Source organism: Hippopotamus amphibius, chromosome 9, assembly GCF_030028045.1.
Source record: "Hippopotamus amphibius kiboko isolate mHipAmp2 chromosome 9, mHipAmp2.hap2, whole genome shotgun sequence".
NCBI lineage: Eukaryota > Metazoa > Chordata > Mammalia > Artiodactyla > Hippopotamidae > Hippopotamus > Hippopotamus amphibius.
Window position 1 is genome coordinate 36576330 of NC_080194.1, and position 12686 is coordinate 36589015.

At 48.0% G+C, this 12686-nt stretch overlaps 1 long non-coding RNA gene across 1 annotated transcript; it reads left to right on the forward strand.

The window, feature by feature from the left end:
• The first annotated feature begins 2257 nt into the window (after window positions 1–2257).
• On the forward strand, window positions 2258–12029 carry LOC130829251 (uncharacterized). The gene is made up of 3 exons (XR_009047471.1): window positions 2258–2382; window positions 7495–7645; window positions 11522–12029. It is a non-coding gene; the product is annotated as an uncharacterized LOC130829251 (long non-coding RNA).
• Window positions 12030–12686: the final 657 nt, after the last annotated feature.

Genomic DNA, 12686 nt, shown 5'->3' on the forward strand with positions numbered 1-12686 from the left:
CCAGAGTTCCAAAAGGCGGTGGGAAGAAGTGATGAAAATATCACCTGTGTTCTCAAGTCCTTCATTTTCCACCCCAAAATCACTGTGTCCGAAGATGCACCTGTGTTTGCTCCTAGTGGGTTTTCTCTGCCCAGGAGAAGCAGTGAGTGTGCCCTGTTTCGGTGACCCTTTGTTACACCTTATTCGCCATCAGGAAGGCATCTTGCCATCAGATCTCTGGGGCCCGTGCACAGCTGCTCTATGCCCCCCAACAGAGAGTCCCCAACCAGGGTCTTTTATGCTTCCCTCAAAGCAGCTTTCTTCACACCCATGTTCTTAGGGCTTCTTCTTCATCTATGTTTCTCTTCTAGAAACTCTGGACTCCTCTCAATGGGATAAATCTCATTTCTACTTGTGTTGTTCTGCTCAACTAGCTTCTTTTCTATTCAGAGACATTCTCACCACTTTAAGGTTTCATCTTAAGCACAGCTAGACTGTGGCAAACTATGTGAGAACAAATAAGAGTAGCCCAATCCAATACCCACCAAATGTCCTCCCGGGCAGGACAAGTCCACACGTGTCCTGCTCAGTCTTTGGGTTACAAGGAACAGAGGCTTACTCAGGTAGCTCAATAAAAGGTTAGCTGGGTTGATGGTGGTAACATTGTAAAAGCACGCACAGGGTGATAACAGAAATGGGTTCACAAAGAGCATTCAAGAGCAGGAACGATGGTAAGAGAGGCCCTATGAAGGACCGAGCAGGAGTTCTGTTCTGGGTCCAAGGTAACCCCTGGAACGTCCACATCAGAACTTCTGGATCTTGGCTCTGGTCTGCCATTAATGAGACTTCTCTGTTCTCTCTTCTTTGCACCAATTGGCTTCTTAATCCTCTACTGAGTATATATTTCCACTCACTACCATTTCAGCGTACTTACAATGTGATTTTTTTCATAGCTGACCAAGACGTCTAAAGTCTCCCTTTATCTCCTGGTTCTGCTGATGCCTCATTTTCTTGATATCTGCCAAGTTCAGGGGTAGTATCTAATTGACCCAACCCACCTTGGGGTATCAGGCTGTGTCATTTGTCACTGGACAGCCCATACACTGGCTGCTGGGAGCATGTGCCCCTGTGAATCCCATCGTCTATGGCCAGGGTTGCACTGTACAAACCACGGTGGTCAGGATGCCTCTTCTACAGATATGGGGGCAGAGCTACGTGTGCACGTTGCAGGGGCTGAGATGGGGCAGCACTGTGAATGGGGGTCCAATGCTTCCACAGCAGCCTTGGCAGGTAGACCCCAGCATTCTCAAGCCTACTGGAGATCGGACAGCCTCTTCTTTTCTTTTCTTTAACAATTAATTAATTAATTTATTGGCTATGTTGGGTCTTCGTTGTGGTGAGTGGGGGCTACTCTTTGTTGCGGTGCACGGGCTTCCCATTGCGGAGGCTTCTCGTTGTGGAGCATGGGCTCTAGGCACGTGGGCTCAGTAGTTGTGGCACACAGGCTTAGTTGCTCTGTGGCATGTGGGATCTTCCTGGACCAGGGATCAAACCTGTGTCCCCTGCATTGGCAGGCAGATTCTTAACCACTGCGCTACTAGGGAAGTTCCAGGCTCCTCTTTTCTATCAGCCTGCCCTCGTCTCCAACATAGACTCCCCTTCACCTCCTTTTTTCCTAGAACATAGAAACCTTCCCAGAAGGTTTAGATTCATGTTCTAGGTGAAGGTCTCACATCATTATGAAACTGCAGTGACAGAGCGATCTTTCCTTCTCTTCTGCGCTGTGTGTATGTCCAGGCCTCCACTGGCCTGGATAATTTCTTCCATTCTCTCCCAGAGCTTTGTCCTCTCTGTTAAGCTGGGTTTTTAGGCTGCTTCATCCCTTCGAATGTCTCGGAGTTTGTCTGATGGAAGCCAGAAGGGCACAGTGAGTATTTGCGCTCTGAGTGGTGAGGGGTGGCGTCTCACATCAATGTTGGGCCCTTTGGGACCTTAGAATAAATGCTCAAAGACTGTCCACAGCTGGACTTGCTGGAAGTGAATGGCATTGGAGGCTGGTGATTAGAGTGGGGAGGAAGCTTCTGCACCATGGACTGACACTGAAATCAGAGCCGAGGTCTAAGCAGAGGTGTGGCACAACCATTCAGGTGTCAGGGGTGAGATGTGGGAGGTGCATGGGAAGACAAGGCACAGGCTCTGATCTGAGGGGTGTGGTGGCAAACTGCAGAGTATCGGGAGGAGGCTGGTTTTTTCCAGACAACCTGATCAAAGTTGATAACAGAATGAGAGCAGCTTCTGGATGCTGCAAAAAGCCCAGCAGGATCCAGGTGGAGAAAGAGGCCCTTTCAAGGCTGAACCAGGTTGGAAGAGGGCTGAGCTGCTTCCAGGACACTGGAGCGTGCAGTAAGTACGCGGAGAGAACCTGGGCACCTGGAGACACAGCAAGGGAGGAGGCGGGAGATGGTCTGGACCTCCATTCTGGCCGCTGGGGGAGGTGGTAAGGGGCCCTGCGTAGATTCTGGGTGCCCTGCCTCGTACCGAGAGCAGCCTCAGGCTACTCCTAACCCCACCTGTGGAGTAACATCTGCTTCCACACGCTACAGAGCTGAGATGGTGCCACATTGTGCCCAAAACAGGGGAGGAACATCCTGTGTGCTGGGTGAGATGAGCTGGGTGTAGACCCGGGCCACACGTCTCCAGGTTAAAACCCACATCAGTCATCCCCTCTCTTTCCTGTCTCTTCCATCTTTCCTTCCCTATTGCCTTTCTACCTTAGCCTATAAAACTGCTCACATTTCTTGCTTCTGAAAAATATCCTGCTCTCAAAATCCTTCACCCTTTTCTAGTGACTGGCTTGCCTTGCCTTTCTCCTTTCAGCCAAGAAACTGGGAGGAGTTGTCTGTGTTCATGAACTCTTAATTCCTTGGGCCTTGTCTGTCTCCAGTCTGGGTGCCCCCAGACACCACGGCTCTGCGGAGGCTGCCCTGCTCCAGGGGAGGGAGACACACTCAGGGGAGCCAGCCCAGCTCTGCTGGGCGCACAGGACCACTGGAGCGTTCTCTTTCTCTAGGTAGTTGAAGAATCTGAAGGGGAGCAGAGGAACGGTGCCGAGTGCTGAGGAATGATTTCAAAACATCACAGAGTTTACTTTGCAGTTGATTTGGACAGATTTTGTCCTGGCTGCTGTGTGACCTGACGTGGACCATCTCAGCGTGACCCTGTCTCCCGTGTCTCTCTCCAGTCCTTGTTCCCCCTGACTCCTTGTTCAGAGGACACCCATGTGTCTGAGTGCCCTTCTGACTGCTGTTCCAGAATCTTCTTTTTCCAGTCCTCACTCTTGGCCTCGGCAGGGAGAGGGCTGTAATAGGAAGAGCCCGCCTATCTGAATCCAGGGCCCCTCTCCTCACAGTGGGGTCACAGCAGAGTCTGAGACACGGGCCACGTGACAAAACTCGCAACCTCCCTTAATTCAGGGAAAGCTTTGCTCGGTGAAGCTCAGAGCTGTCCGACATGCTCTTCCCTGAGGGATCTGGGGCTTAAAATTCAGGCTAATTAGCCTTTTGTCAGCAGGTTATGGGCAGCAGCATTTTCATTTAAAGACCGGGTGAACCAGTCTGCCTTCTTCACGTGGCCGTGGGCCCAGACTAGAATCGGACTGGCTGTCAGCTCAGAGAAGGGTGGCAGCGAGGAGCCGCGTGTGCGTGTGTGGGTCCCTGTGGTTACAGTCGCAATGTATCTTCCAGAAGAGCATCTTTTGAAAGGTGATAAGTGAACGGTACGGTCTGTCAAATCCTACTGCTCCTGGCACATACTGAGCCTCCTTAATCTCCCCTTTCTCCTGCCAGCTCCCCACTCCCTGACCCTTGCCCCAAACACCCTGTCCCTTCTCTGCTGTTCTGCAGCTCAGTGGATTCCAGGACCCTCCATCTGGCCAACAGAGAGGCCTGGACATTGTCCTGAACTCCTCCCTCCCCTGACCTCTCAGAACCCTTCGCAAAGGCATCCTTTCCCACCTGGCCCCCCTACTTCTGCCCTCCTCATGCCCGAGCATAGCTCATCTTGACCACTGCAGCCCATGCTCCTCCAGATGGTCAGTGTGATCCTTTCAACACACACATTTGAGCATGCTCGGCTCTTCTTAAAAACCACCCCAAACTCCTTCACTGCCCCAGCAGAAGGTTCTAATTCCTTATCATTTCCTTCCCTTTCTGGCTTCATTTCCATCCTCTGCGTCCCCTGGGCTTCGGTCATCCTGAACTCCTGGGTGTCCCAGGCACCAGCCCTTCGTTTCCACCATGGCTTTGAAGTGTTCACCTTTCTCCTTGAGATTCTTTTTCCTCTTTGCTCAATGGAAGGATTCCTACTCATTTTCTAAAGCCTGCCCTAGTGGGTCATTGTGTCTCTCTGGTCACCACCCTTCCCCAATGAGTGGTTGGAAACTCTCTCGTCTGTGCCCCCGAACACATTTTGACTACTCTATGTCTTGGCGTGTTTCTCCTTGGGTTTATCCTGCCTGGGACTCTCTGCGCTTCCTGCACTTGGGTAGCTATTTCCTTTCCCATGTTAGGGAAGTTTTCAACTATAATCTCTTCCAGTATTTTCTCAGGTCCTTTCTCTCTCTCCTTCTGGGACCCCTATAATGTGAACGTTGGTGCATTTAACATTGTCCCAGAGGTCTCTTAGGCTGTCTTCAGTTCTTTTCATTCTTTTTTCTTTATTCTTTTCTGCATCAGTGATGATCACCATTCTGTCTTCCAGGTCACTTATTCGTCCTTCTGCCTCAGTTACTCTGCTATTGGTTCCTTCTAGTGTATTTTTCATTTCAGTTATTGTGTTGCATATCTCTGTTTGTTTGTTCTTTAATTCTTCTAGGTCTTTGGTAAACTTTTCTTGCAACTTTTTGATCTTTGCATCCAATCTTTTTTCAAAGTCCTGGATCATCTTCACCATCATTATTCTGAATTCTTTTTCCAGAAGAGTGCCTATCTCCTCTTCCTTTAGTTATTTTTCTGGTGTTTTATCTTGTCCCTTCATCTGGTACAAAGTCTTTTGCCTTTTCATTTTCTCTGTCTTTCTGTGGCTGTGATTTACAGTTCCACAAGATGAAATAGTGCTGATACTGCTTGATTCTGCTGTCTGCCCCCTTGTGGAGGAAGCTGTCTAGGAGGCTCGTGGGTGCTTCCTGATGGGAGGGACTGATGGTGGGTTGGGCTGGGTGGGTGGAGCTCAGTAAAACTTTAATCTGATTTGGTGGGCGGAGCTCAGTGACACTTTAATCTGCTTGTCTGCCAATGGGTGGGGCTGTGTTCCCACCCTGGTGGTCGTTTGGCCTGAGGCGACCCAGCCCTGGAGCTTACAGGCTCTTTGGTGGAGCTAATGGTGGACTCTGGGAGGGCTCACGCCAATGAGCACTTCTCAGAACCCCTGCCGCCTGTGCCCCTGTCTCCTTGGTGAGCCACAGCTGCCCCCCACCTCTGCAGGCAACCCTCCAACAGCAGCAGGTGGGTCTGGTTCAGTCTCCTATGGGGTCACTGCTCCTTCCCCCTGGGTCCTGGTGAGCACACTTTTTTGTGTGTCCTCCAAGAGTGGAGTCTCCGTTTCCCCCAGTCCTGTGGAGGTCCTGCAATCAAATCCCGCTGGCTTTCAAAGTCTGATTCTCTGGGGATTCCTCCTCCCGTTGCTGGACCGCCAGGTTAGGAAGCCTGATGTGGGGCTCAGAACCCTCAGGACTTCTGCGGTATAACTGTTCTCCAGCTTGTGAGTCCCCCACCCAGCATTTATGGGATTTGATTTTAACACGATTGCACCCCTCCTACCGTCTCATTGCGGCTTCTCCTTTGTCTCTGGATGTGGGGTGGTTTTTTTTTGGTGAGTTCCAGTGTCTTTCTGTCGATGGTTGTTCAGCAGTTAGTTGTAATTCCGGTGCTCTCGCAAGAGGGAGTGAACGCACGTCCTCCTACTCCGCCATCTTGATTCTTCGCCGAACACATTTTGAAAACACTGAATATACAATTTACTGTCAGACTCCCCCACTGACTCCTCAGAGGCAGGTCCTGCATCCTCTGGACTTCAGACAGTACCTGGGACCCGGCAGGAGGTCGGGGGTGGGGGGGTCGACGCGGAGCCAGGTACCTTGGGGAACTCTTTCACAGAGGCCACACACCCATCCAACAAGAGTTGCCATTCCTTCCTTCTGTGGCTTTACCCAACATTCTTCTTCAATTATAAACACACAGTTGGTGTCTCTGTGCTGTTTAAGCATTGTAGGCCAAGCACAGCTCCAAACCAGAAGGTTAAAATATTTGTGACAAAAATAATCTATTTGTGCTCATGCAAATGTGGCAACACAAACTCAGGCGTGCAGCAACCTATACAGAGAAGCTCAAACCAAGGGATGGTGTTGTTTCCCGACAAAGAGATGTAATGAAAAATCTAGAATTCTGGCCTTTTGGAGAAAACGCATTCTGGATGGCCCTAAAAATGAATGTAGTTGGTTATGATTCCATATTTCCCTCTTAATACGCCCACACAGCATCAAAATTCCACTGGTCTTTCTAGAAGTACATACGCTTTATTTCATTTTTGCAGACTGTAGATCGTGAACCATCACTGGGTTTGTGAAATCAATTTAATGGTTGTGACCAGTATTCTTTTTTCTTAATAAAGTTTTTCCCCCAAAATGCATTACATGGACATGTATTATTTCATGAAACTTCTGTATCAGTTTTACAGCTGTGTGTGTGTTGTGAAGTAAAACATCCCTCTTACTATAAATCACAGCCAAGAGCATTCACGGCACAGTGCCCTCTTCCATGCATGACCGAGAACTTAATGACATATTGTGCTACACCCTATGTTCTAAGTCTCCGTGAAGCACTGGAAATCCCCAAAGCCAGAGAAATGACAAACTTGGAATACCCCCCAAAAGTTATCCTTAGTTGAGCACGGAAATAGTATCATTAAAAATGAGCGACTGAAAAGCTGGGTGGAATTGTATTTTCCCCACTTGTTCAATGAACACTCAGGGAGCATCCTTCATCGCCAGATACTATGCTAGGAGCTTTCACGTTATACAGTTTAATCACCACATCAGGTATTTAAAGGCAGATCCTAGCAGCCTCATTTTATGGAGGAGGAAACTGATCCTCAGAGAGAGCAGGTAATTTGCTCAAGCACAGCTCTGGGAGCCAGAGCTGGCTGTTGGTTCCCCTCCCTCTAGACTCTAATGCAGCACAACTGGGCTGGTCCACCAGGACGTTGAACTGGGTCATGCCTTCCTCTTTGATTAAGTGAATCTGTGCTCCTCCATTTTTGTCTGCTTTGAACACAGTAGCTTTTGCATTTATCTGTTTTATACATTCAGTTTCCAAATTAGATTTCACTTCAGGAAAGAATTCAGGAAAAAAAAATACCCAAACTCCAAAAACTGCACAGCGCTGTGTTAAGGAAGTAATTTAAGCCTTTAGGTATATGCTTCAATTTGCTAAGAACTACCTTAAATTTGCCCACCTACAGATGCGTGTGAACAGCAGATTACAAATAATCTTGAACCCTGTAGGATCTTCACGGACCCTCCGGTCTGAGAGTGAAACTCAGCAAGTTCTCGTATTACAATCCAAATGCAAATCCATGTCAATCCTACTGTAGATTTCCTGGAGCTGTGAAGGTGAACTTGCCTCCTGCCAGCAAAACAGACTCTAAACCGTATTTAAACATCTTCTATTTCCCTGCTGCCCTCACTCCTCTTCTCCCCCAACACCAAACTCCTTTCCCTGTGGCTGGCTGGCTTCCCCCGCCCCCCCCCCCCAAGCCTACTCTTTCTTCAGCTTCAACCACACGGAGGGCCCCTTATACAACCTCCCACCCCAGCCCACTCAGCAAGAACGTCTCACTCAGAAAAACAGAGCCTTATAGAAACACAGGTCACCTAATGGTCTCTGAGCATGGAGAGGTGGTGATGGTGGAGGGGGCCCAGGTTTAACTTCTAAGCCCTCCTCTCTGGATGGGAATGTGTGAAGCCCTGAGTCTGGTCCAGAACTGTTTTGTCTTTCACAGCCCTGGTGCCCCATCATTTCCTGGCTCGTGGAGTCCCCTTCTGGTCTTGACAGCTAATCCACTGATCAAAGAGCTGCAGGATCCTCTGTCTGCAATTGCTCAAGGACTCTTTTAAAGTTCAGGGCCATCCACCTCAACTACAGTGCGGGGCTCAGTGCTACTGCTATTATTAATTCTGGCCCTAGCTCCTGCTACCAAGGAAGTCCAAACCCAGCAAAGCGGTCCCCTGGGCTCCCATGAACTCAAACACAACCTGTAAAGACAGTGAAGGAAGCTATATCTGGGCTGGGGCAGGGGGTGGCGGTGGGGTGGGGTTTAGAGAATTATTGGCTTGAACCAATAAGAGATACATCTTCTGGGCTGAGTAGTCCTCGAAGACTCCCACGTGATTCAAAAGTCCTTTTCTTCCCTATTATTCCCTCTCTTGCTTTCAAGCATCTCCTCTGGCAGCAGCAGCTGGAGCTAAAAGCTGTTCCCCTTACCAAAGTGCAGATTTCTCAAGGCCTTTGCTATTAACTCTTTGGGGCCTACTGAGGTGTGGGAGAAGAGGACAAGAGGTGAGAGGATGGCGCGCCGTGCGTGATGGCTCAGACTCTGCCGGAGGCATCAGTGCGACCGATGCTGCTATCCCGGAATTCCCCGTGTTATCCTAAGAGTGCAGCATTCCTCTGAGTTACTATTTCTTTCTCTGCAAGGGCCCCTGGATCCTTATTCCTGATACAAGATTTAGTTCGAGGGGCGCCCACATTCACATGGTACTCTGGTTCCGTACTTGAAGAGCAATGGAAGGGTCATGTTATTTTTAAGCAGTAGGATACGAGTCTCGAGCGCAGGCACTGGGAATGGGCATCCTGCAACTTTAAAGAACGCAGAATTTGTAATGCAAGTGAAAGGTCCGATTGTCTCACCCCCAGCGACTCACCACTGAAGACAATGCCGACCTGGACCTTCTGTGCCGAAGTGAGTCCAGCTCCCACACCCTCACCTCTCCACTAGGCTGACCCCCAGCCTGCCACACTGAGATCCTGCTTGGATCCTACCTCAATCCCGAAAGCTTGCCGTGAAGAGCTCTGCCGCCGCTCTCTGTGACACAGAAGCCCATCCTGATCCCTGCCTGGCTCTTGGTTCCTTTGTTAGCGGCTGGATCTGTGACCACAGTCATTGCCACTGGGGGGCCTCACCTGCTATCCTTGGATGGAAGCTTCCAGAACTAGGACGGGAGCACCACATGCTCAGCCTCAGTATCTTGATTACGGGTTCTGAAGACCCCTCTGCTGTGCAGCCAATTCCTCCATGCCCACCTCCCCGGCACGAGTAGGTGCTGCCTGTTCCAGTTCAGCTCTGCTCCCCCGTGTGGCCCCGACTCCAGTCAACAAGGAGGGAGATGCAGATAAGCCCCAAGAAAAAGCGCCCTGTTTGCATCCACACCTCACGTCCCCTTCAGAGACTTCATTAAGCATTCGTAACAGGAAGGAAGACCCGGAATGTTTACACAGTTTAATTTTCATCAGTCTTAATCCCTTCGGATGGCATTTACTGTCTTGATTGGTTTTATGACCTTTCTCTGGTAAACTTTTTCAACCTGGACACTTACTGTCAGTATGTACACTATTTAAGCAGCTCTGCTCAGATCCTCAGCTATGGAGGAAAAAAAAAGACCACATGTTTTGTTTTCCTGCTCCTCATTCATAACTGCTTCTCTTTCTGACAATCTGAGCACAACTAAAGATAGTTGATTACATTATATAATTCTCAATGATTGGCAAAGTTCCCCTTGCTTCTTTTAAGAAAACCCCCTTTCCTTATTTTTAAGTTTCAATGATCCATGTCGTCACATTTCATTCTGAACTTTATTTAAAGTGAGAGGGGGGATATGTAATTCTACCACTATGGATCACAGATTTTAAACATACAACTGAGCTTTAGCTCATAAATAAAAATAAAATAAATAAGCATAGAATTAAAGATAATGTTAGAGCTGCTAAAATACAATTATTAAAACACTATAGATTTTTAGTTTCATTCTAAATAAATGAAGTGCAGTACACAGTAGGAGACAGTCACGTGACTGATCTGAGGAACTGTGCCTTTTTCGACCCGCGGGAGCCACCATAGGATGGAGAGCTGTCCATGGGTCCTTCAAATCCACGCAGGATTTGATTTTCCCTTTGGAAAAATTAGACATAAATGCAAAAGGAAAGCAGGTTTCCCCTCACTTTATACAGTATTTGTGTCTCATTAAGAGCAGAGCGTCTCTCTCTTGGCCACGACTGTTTCAACACACAAGCTAATTAACCAAACATCGACAATTTGTTTCATTAGGGAAACTTTATTGAATGTCTATCATGTGCCACGTACTTTGGGAGGCATGGGACATATCACAGTGAGCAAGATGCGTGAACTGGTATCATGACAGCCTTGGGAATGGTTCTCTTCACTGCAAGGGAACATCAGTTGGGACAGGGGTGGGTGTCCGCCTGTGTCCCAGATATTTTCTGTTTTAAGTAACAGAAGTCCTACCTCATCGTGCTTACATAACAAAGGAAATGTATATGCTTACATATTCATAAAGGCCAGGTAACATTATTTCAGGAGATGTTTGATCCAGCAACTCAACCATATCATGGAGAGTCTGCATTCTTTTTTTCTGCCACCCATGGGGTTGGCCTCACCCTAACCCTGGCTCTTCTAGAGGTCCAAAAGGATTACAGCTGCTCCTGGGTGTATGCCTCTTTGTTTATATCCAACAAGAAAGAGAGAGCATTTTTGTCCAAGCATTTACACCAAATGCTCTATAATACTCTATGACTGAATCGGCTTATTCAGCGCTAATCCCCATGGTTGGCTTGACTGTTTTAGCATGGGACTAGGTCTTAGTTCCATTACTGGAGCCAAGGATGGAGCCAGGTTCCCTAAGGGAATTCCCAAGCAGAAGTCAAGGCCATCAGAAAGACATCCTGCTGTCTGTGTGGGCACCTGCAGAACTAGGCAGGCTTCTTGTCAGCTCTCTTTCTGCCTTTTGTTCTTGAGGTGTGAGAATTAAAGCCATTTATCCCAACACAGCTAGCTGTCTACAGAATGCACTCCACATTAACCTGACTTTACTATTCTATTGCCTTCATTACCATAACTTTACTATTCCCAGAGACTCTGGCCAAGATAGATGAAAGTTGCAGACGACGTTATTGCTCATCACTGGGCCTTTCCAAAAAACCATCAACTCTTCCTTAGAAAGCATCAACGGATGGTTTATATCCCCAAATTCTTTGAACCCTGGTCTCAAAACCCTCACCTTGCTGTGTCCACCTAAACTATTATATCACAATCTTTACCCAACCCTAACTAAGCCTCTGCATCCCCTGAATCATCCCCCTTGCCACACTGAAAGACCCACCCTACACCACACTTCAAAAGATCAATCAGTCAGAGCCTGCCCTTCCCTTCCATTACCAGCTAAGCAATAAACTCAGCTTTGTCTTTTCAACAGATTGTTCTGCTGATATCCGGGAGATAGAGTTCAACAGGCGCATCTCCTAAAAGATTCATTTCCAGGAGCAGTGGGATTCCAGACATTCTGTCTTTTGCCATTATCAATGAAAAATATGTTGTCTGCCATATCAGTAAACAAAGGATGTTGCAGCCATCAAGCCATCACATTACAGCCTCCCTGACACAAGGATGCCCACCATCAAACCGTCAGACACTGCACCCTGAGGAGAATCAAGACGAGAAAGCAAAGGATACTGACCCTAGATAGCTGAAGTGCACATCAAAGGAACGATTTCTGTGAGCCCAGACTCTTGCGTCTTCCCATACACGGAAAAGTGCTACATTCCTTAACTTGAGATAGCTGGTTTTCTTTGATTAACAATAATCTTTGGATGTTCTGACTACCTGGTCTTTGTTTACTCCTATATATACGGGCTCCTCCCTTGCCTCTTTGGAGCAGTCCCTTAGAGCTATCTGAGAGGCTGTGTCCTGGGCTTAAGTCCTCAGTTTCGTCAACCAAATAAAACATAATTCTCAATTTCAGGTTATGCATTTTTTCCCGTCGACACAAGCTGCTCCACCCTTGCCTCGGACCCCTAATCCAGGAAGTACTCTCCTCCCCACAGACAACCATGAGGGAGTGTGGTTCTTTCAGAGCCTGGCATAAGCCGTTCTCGTTCATTTCATGTACGGGGGAAGAATACTATGGGCTGATGTATGGGCAAATAAATACATTTCCCCATAGTATTCGCAGTCATCTCTGAATGCCATTCCTGGAGATGAGACTGCTGAAGGCCCAAGCCCACTGTTAACCACTTTCTTATTTAATTACTATTCAAGTGTGCCGCAGGAACCCTCCAGGGCAGTGACTGCTAGGGCAAGGCCATTTGTAAGAAAGGAGAGTCAAGATGCAGTTGACATCCTGTTCAGGCAGCAATGTTATTTTCCAACACATCATGATTATCTTTTATAGCTCTAGTGTTTACCTTCATGCTTCCAAGGTTTGTATGATTGCTCTCTCTACAGACCTCTGGAAGAGTCACTGGTTTTGTATCCCAGTTGAAGATGAGAAAATGCTTAGCGTTTTTTTTTTTTTTTTTTCCCTAAACCAGATAATTCTACACAAGAAAGAGGACTTGCCTGGGCAATACCGAATACTCTTG